General features: G+C 39.6%; 1 pseudogene; it reads right to left on the bottom strand.

Moving 5' to 3' along the window:
* Positions 1–6,449: 6,449 nt before the first annotated feature.
* On the bottom strand, positions 6,450–7,100 carry LOC129502296 (39S ribosomal protein L48, mitochondrial-like; annotated as a pseudogene).
* Positions 7,101–7,415: the final 315 nt, after the last annotated feature.

The raw sequence follows: 7,415 nt of genomic DNA, 5'->3' as shown, positions 1-7,415 counted from the left end.
TGTCATTATTCCATTATATTTGTGGGATGAAATAAAAGATGCAGGGCACTCTAGTTCTGCCTTCCTGTTTCTAAGGGCTAATTATTGAAGCTTCTGACTTAGGTTATTTAGAACTATCACAGGGACTTGGTAAAACTAAGCAAATGTGCATCCAGTGGTAGGGTTCAAAGTGGAAATTCCCCAGAAAAAAAGCAACTCAAAGCATATGTTCGCCAGCAGATAGCAGTTTAGTAAGCCAAAGCAACAAAGGAAAAACCCCTGGTGGTGGTCATCATCTACATGCTTGCTCACAGTAACAATTTTTTAGACCATTCCGCAGAGACCATACAAACCCTCCACACAAAATGTATTCTAGATATTAAGACTGATGATGCCATAAACAGATACTAAGGGGATATAAAATTCATATTTACATAATAAGGCTTTACTGAAGACCATAGGGCAGTCCTCTCAAGTTAATCTGAAAATGGCTTGATTAAAGAAAAAAAAGTTGACTGGCTTGGGGTTTTTACTCTTGTAATGGGATGGAGCCAGTGTGAGGATGCTCACACATGGACAAGGCCTAACATGGTATAAACTCTCATCGGCACCAAAGGACGGGGCACCTGAGATTTCTTATCAGCTTTCCCTGATGCGCACAGAAAGAGAAGAGGTAGAGGTGACATAAAACCTGTCAGCAGTCTGACATAAAAAACACAGAGTCAGATTTGGTATGACATGAGCTCTGTGTCTGCCAAGCAAGTGCGGTCTCCAGGGAGCTGCCAGACTGGTCAAGTAGTGACAATATTGCAAAGGTAGAGCTTTGGGGGCTCCAGACCTGCTTTCAAGTTACATCTAGGGTGCTGGTTTTTCCAGCTGTTGTGTTTGAGAAGCTGAGGAAAGGAGGAGTTGGGGAGCATGGGTAGGATAAGGGAAACAAACTACAAACCTCACTGTTGCTATTATCGAACTATTTTTCTTGAATAAATATTCCTTGAGTAGTTGCAAATTTTGGGTAATTTTCAGACTTCCAAAACCATTGATTTTGAAGATTTTGTCAGTGTTTACTTTGTTTTTTTGTGGAAGGGTGGATTTTTGGAGTTTCTTACTTAGTCACTTCAGATTTGTTCTCTTGAATCCTTTCTTGACCTAGAGGGATGGAAGCAGGAGTCTTGCTTCTGTTCTCTGAACTTTGAAATGCTAGGGGTCAGGTTTGATGTCAATTTATGAGACCAAGAATGTTGAGAAGTCTTACAAGACAATAATATATATGATCAGATCCTTCGTAAAGTTATCTTTTCTTTTTTTAAAAGGGGAGGTATTATAATTAAAAATAAGCAATTTAGATTATTAAGACAATTCAGAAATAATTTTTACTTTTAAAAGTAAACATTCCCTCCAGTGAATGTTCATTATTCATCAAGAATAAATTCCCCTACTCTTCAATATTATTTTTGCCTTAGGATGTACTACCAAGACAAAATCAGAACATACAAAATACATTTGTGCGTACATATCAGAAATGCTATAGGATCGTGAATTTCCAGCAAGAACTCAGACACCAGGGTTTTTTCAGAAAAGCTGGATTTGAAATGAATTGATTGCATTTGGAATGTTCTATTTTCCTTTTCCCCACAAGGTATTTATATCAAGTGCATTCTCATTTATTTAGTTTTGATACCAAGAAGAGAAATTCAATACAGATGCATGATAATGCACAATCTGGTATGCTATTTGACACTTCTGAACTTGTTAAATATTCTTGTTAATACATAGAAAATAATGTATTAGCATTATTAGCATTTTGATCTTTTTTCTTTCAAGCTTCAAGCTTTTATCCCCTGGCGGAAAGTGTTGCTGAGAAATAATATGCTTGTCTACATATGCTAATGCTTTTTTATTTGGGGTTTGTACTTTTTTGTAACCAATCTTCCAATGGTGTCTATCAGTTTCTATGTGCTCAAAATGAGTGACTTCCTGACCCTTGATCCTACACCTTTGTGGGTGTTTATTAACCCTCCCATGAACCTTGACTTCTGAACTTTCAGCTCAAAGTTATGGCTGAACTGGCATTTCCCTAGAGTGGCTGACACATTATTTCTAAAATGGGATAAACAAAAGGAGTCAGAATTCAACCAAAATTCCCTCATAGACACAGGTTGTCTCCTCTTCCTTCGTCAACACTATGCACATAAAATGGCAATCGTGACATGGACATATGGGCTTCTTAATCAACTTGAATCTTTCTCTGGGCAAGGGCAATGATGGTCTCTTGAACAGTTAGTTTGGGGAACATTATCCGTGAGTAATTTTTCTGAAGCACTGAATGAATTGCTGCAGGCATGATTGAGCAGTTAACTACTGTGGTCACCAGGGATCAGAGATACACTGTATTTCATAATGTCAGAGAAAAGTCATTGCCAGTAGAGCAGTGTGAGTGATATCTTGAAATACTGGCTCATGCTAGGTTTACTCAATGGTGACTTAGTAAAAACTAATGTTTGTAGGCAAAGCTACTAGTTTTGTCTTATTGGGCACATTTTTAAAGTAAGGCAAAGTGAATCGTTATTTATTTTCTCTGGTTTTTACTTTTATTTTGTAAAGATTTATTTATTTGAGAGAGAAAGAATGAGAGAGAGAGAGAGAGAGAGAGAGAGAGCGTGCATGAGCAGAGGGAGGAGCAGAAGGAGAGGGAGAGAAATTCTCAAGCAGACTCCCTGCTGAGTGTGGAGCCTGGTTTGGGGCCCAGTCCCAGGACCTCGAGATCATGACCTGAGCCAAAATCAAGAGATGGGTCCTTAACGACTGAGCCACCCAGGTGCCCCTCTCTGATTTTTAAATTAATTCTTAACATCAAAAAATTATTTCATAATTAAGATGCAATATTCTGCTTTAATTTGTAAAGCAAAACTCTCAGGTGAGTATCTTTTTCCAAATAATTTCCTTAATGGAATATAGGCTAAATTTGTTTAAAGCTTCTGATTGATCACATAGGAAAGCTCGAGAAATAGTTTTAACTGAATATTACTAGGATACTTGGGATGGACTTGAGCTGTCTTAGAATCACAGCAAATATTTCAGGGTAGGAAAATAGAAACTCATTAACCAAACTTCCTATTGTTCAGAATAGAAAACTTCTCACCATGCAGAGCTTTTCCAAAACATTGTTAATCAAAGTGGGAGCTGAGATTTAAGGTTTTGCCTGCTAATGCTGAGCTGAATTCTTTTTTTTTTTTTTTTTTTTTTTTTTTTTGCTGAGCTGGATTCTTGTTCTCAGTTCTTTCAAGATCCATGTTTTTGCTACCTTGGTTCTATATTAGTAATTGAGATTCTTTAACTTGTTTTGGCAGAGTGTATGTGTACATTAGAATACATTTGCAGGGCAGCCCGGGTGGCTCAGCAGTTAAGCGCTGCCTTTCAGTCCAGGGCGTGATCCTGGAGACCTGGGATCGAGTCCCACGTCGGGGTCCCTGCGTGGAGCCTGCCTGTGCCTCTGCCTCTCTCTCTCTCTCTCTCTCTCTCTCTCTTTCTCTGTCTCTCATGATTAAATAAATGAAATCTTTAAAAAAAAGAATACATTTGCACATATCATTGGTGATTTCCTTTGCTATCAATTCTTAGTTTTTCTTTTTGATTCTATATACTTAAGTATTCTTTTTTAAGTTTTTATTTATTTATTTGTGAGAGTGAGAGTGAGACCGAGAAGGAGAGCATGGGCTGGAGGAGGGGCAGAGGGAGAGGGAGAAGCAGGCTCCCCACCGAGCAGGGAGCCCTATGCGGTGCTCGATCTTGGGACTCCAGGATCATGGCATGAGCCAAAGGCAGATGCTTAACCAACTGAGCCACCCAGCCTCCCCGACAAGTATCCTTTCTTGTTGCTGCTCATTTTATAGCAAATAATGTGATCCCCGAAAATGGTTTTGGCAACAGTGTCCATAAATGAAGTGTTACTTCAATTAAAATTTACCTATGAGATTTTGATTATGATGTGAAGAGAAAATGAACTGTCTATGAACTAATATGTCCTTCTTGAACCCCTAAAAATTAAAACGCTGTTAATAAAACCAAATGATATTCTTCTACTCCTTCATAAGACACAATCCCACTTAGAAAGTGTTCCATGTGGAAGAACTTCTGGGGAGAGGAGTGGAGAAAAGTCTCCATAGCAGATGCTATTGGTCATCTGCCTGGGACCTTATAGTTTCACTCAATGAATATACCACTAGTTTCCTACTAAAAGAGAAATCTGTGGTTTGTTTGGCCATCAGATCAAGCGTGGTGCAAAAAGGACAGGGTGTCTGTGGAGTTGAACTTGACTGGAGTGAATCTTTAACAAGCGGAAAAGGAGTTGGTTAATAAGTACATCAGCTTCCTCTTCCCTCAGGAGGACTGCTCAGGAGCAGGTTCTACAGTGTCCCAACAGTCCAAGTCAGATTGAGTCCCAGCTGTCCACCTGGTGATTTGCTTTTTAACATATCTTGTCTTGCCTTCCTTGTCTATCTCGCTCTCCTACTTCCCTATTATCAATTCTTAAGATTATGCCAAAATAACATAAATTGTAGAAATCCCACCAAATGTTCTCAGAATAGTCTGACTTAAAATCTTAGGATGGCAAGATATTTCTATAATGACTCTTGAATTTAAGGTAAACCAATCAGACTTTTTCCTGACCTAAGTCATGAGCCAATGATTGAAATGAGTTGAGGGCAAGCAAGAGATAGAAGTTAGAATACATTGTCATTATTGCTACAGATGACGTAATAGAACAGAGGTTATACCTGAGTGCAGGAAAGCTTCTTTAGTTCCAAACCCAGTACTATCTAATTCACCCCAACTCAGGCAAACTGTGGCCACTGTAGTCGATCTGCCCACTCCACCTGCAGCTTGCTCCTTTGCCTCTGTTTCTCTCAGGGTTAGAAAATCCTTCAGGCAATTGAGAGCATGAGGAAGGTACTGAATGGGGAATGCCCAATTTATTCTTTCTAAATTTACCAGTGAAAACTGATCCTTCCCCATTCATGGGCAAGAGTGATTGAAGAGGGGGAGCAAGGCCTCTAGTATTCTAGAAGCTCTTGTGAGGCTTTTGCTTCATGGAGTACAATGGAATCATTTCTGTGCCATCAGATTAACCCATTTGGTCCCATGCTGGGTACTTCTATAATCACACAGACTTAGGTCAAGGGAATATATTGTCTTAGATGTTGATTTCTTTTCCTTTTTAGGTGATGAGCTATTTTTGACTGGTTTCAGCTGAGGCAAAATGGGTATTTTACTCTGCCTGGTTTTATTTCTTCTATATAATCACATACAAAAAGACTAATTGATGATTCTTATTTTTTCATCAAGTAAACATAAAAAGAACTGCAATTAAAAATCTTGTTTGAAGGTGCTGAGTGGCTCAGTTGGTTAAGCATCTGCCTTCGGCTCAGATCATGATCCAGGGGTCCTGAGATGGAGCCCTGCATTGCACTAGGCTTCCTACCTAGTGGGGAGTCTGCCTCTCTCTCTCCCTCTGCCTATCAGTCCCTTACTTGTGCTGTCTCTCTTTGTTGAATAAATAAAATCTTTAAAAGCAATTGTTTTGTGATTGAAGGTGAGTAATGTTGAGAATCTTTTCATTTGTCTGTTGGCCATCTGTATGTCTTCTTTGGAAAAATGTCTATTCATGTATTTTTTTTAAATATTTATTTCAGAGAGAGAAAGAGAGAGAGAGCATGAGCATGAGCAAGGGGAAAGGAAGAGGGAGAGTAAGTCCTGTCCTGCATTGAAAGATTAAAAATCAGCTTAAGTTGAAAAAGGAAAATAGTCCCAGTGTTAATGAGGCTAGAGGACAGATAGAATTAAGGTCAGGAGAAAAGTCAGTAGGAAACATTGTTTCTCCCCAGTCATGCCATAATCATAAAATGCCCCAATGAGCCCCTCTTTGAGAGAGACCAGAGATTCTCACCAATGATACATTCTGACTTGCTTTACCTCCCATCTTCAATTCCTAACAGTACTCAGCCTTTGATCACTTCTAATCCTGTCTCAGGAGCAGAAACCAGTCTGGAACCTACCTTGACTTTTTTTTTAGATCCTTTAGTGAAAGATTCCTTTAGTGGAAGCTCAAACCTTATACAGGTCCCTTCCCTCTTCCATGTTGAGTACCAGTTTTTACGCATTCCTCTGTGTTACTCTCCCTCCATGCATTGCATCAGTTGATCTCCTTTGTCTAGGGATCTTTGGTTAATTAGCTTTTTTTTTTTTCAGCTCCAGATTTTTATTAGATGAAGGATGTCTTAGGGTTAGCTCAAGGGAAAGTGGTGACAATCGGCAAGCACTCCTCCATACAAGAAAGGAAGCATTCTTGGCTAATGAGGATGGGTAGTTATGATATCTAAAGGTTAGTGTCTTCAGTTAACTTTGAGCACCCAGGAAGATCTTCCCCTTGGCACTCAACATCACCAGTCCTGACATGAAAGGGTCTGCAATGAGCTAGTTCAACTTAGCCAACAGTTCTTCTAGTTCTGACCGAGCTTTGAATCTTCCCTTGAAGTCTTCTTCAGTGTGCTCCTTCACTGACAATCTGACTCTTTCAGGAAGATTGCTTTGGATTATTTCGAAGAAAATCTCTGCAAATGTAGCACTCAAACCACTGATCTGAACCATGCGTTCATGGGTGGTAAGAACTGAGTCCAGGAGCATTTTGTTGCCTTGGTCCTGCAGCAGCAACACTTCCATTGCTGGGCATGGAAGCGGGCATTGCATAACTTTCCTCAATTTTAATGGATAGATGGCTGCAGAGGTGATGAACATATTGGGCATACCTCTCTGCCAGGGCCATGTCGTATGAAGTCAGGTGAATGTTTAAAACCCCATATTCATAATATGTCCTCAAATTAAAGGGTCTCACTTCCACTTTTCCCTTCTTCTTCTTGGGCTCCTGTGGTTTAACTAGCTGCTTGTATTTTCCAATGCCATGGGTAGGCTTTGACTTGTAGTGCTGACTGGTACTCAGCAGAATGCCACCTGCAGAACAGATGAGATTTTCTCCTGAAGTCCTGAGCCTTAAAAGAAAAAAAAGCTTGTTTAAAAATGGTATCATTCCTCAGACACAGCATCTTTCCCAGAGCTCCATTCATCCTTTGCAGCTGCTGCTGATTACTGTGTAAGTTGAAGGCCCGCCCAAGCTGCAGCGATCCCCCCCTGGAGTCTGAAAACACTAATGTAACTAGCTTTCCTTACCATGGAGTTGCATCCTGATAAACCCTTCATAAGTTGAAAATATTGTAAGTTGAAAATATTGTAAGTTGAAAATTGATTTAATACACCTGATCTACTGAACATCCTAACCTAGCCTCGCCTACCTTAAATGGGCTTAGAAAACTTACATTACCCTATAGGGGGCAGAATCATCTACAAAAAGGTAATTTTATAATAAAGCGTGGAATAGCTTA

This window comes from Nyctereutes procyonoides, unplaced genomic scaffold (genome assembly GCF_905146905.1).
Source record: "Nyctereutes procyonoides isolate TBG_1078 unplaced genomic scaffold, NYPRO_anot_genome, whole genome shotgun sequence".
NCBI classification, from domain to species: domain Eukaryota; kingdom Metazoa; phylum Chordata; class Mammalia; order Carnivora; family Canidae; genus Nyctereutes; species Nyctereutes procyonoides.
The sequence above is the reverse complement of the archived record's forward strand: the minus strand, read 5'-3'. Positions and strand labels throughout refer to the sequence as shown.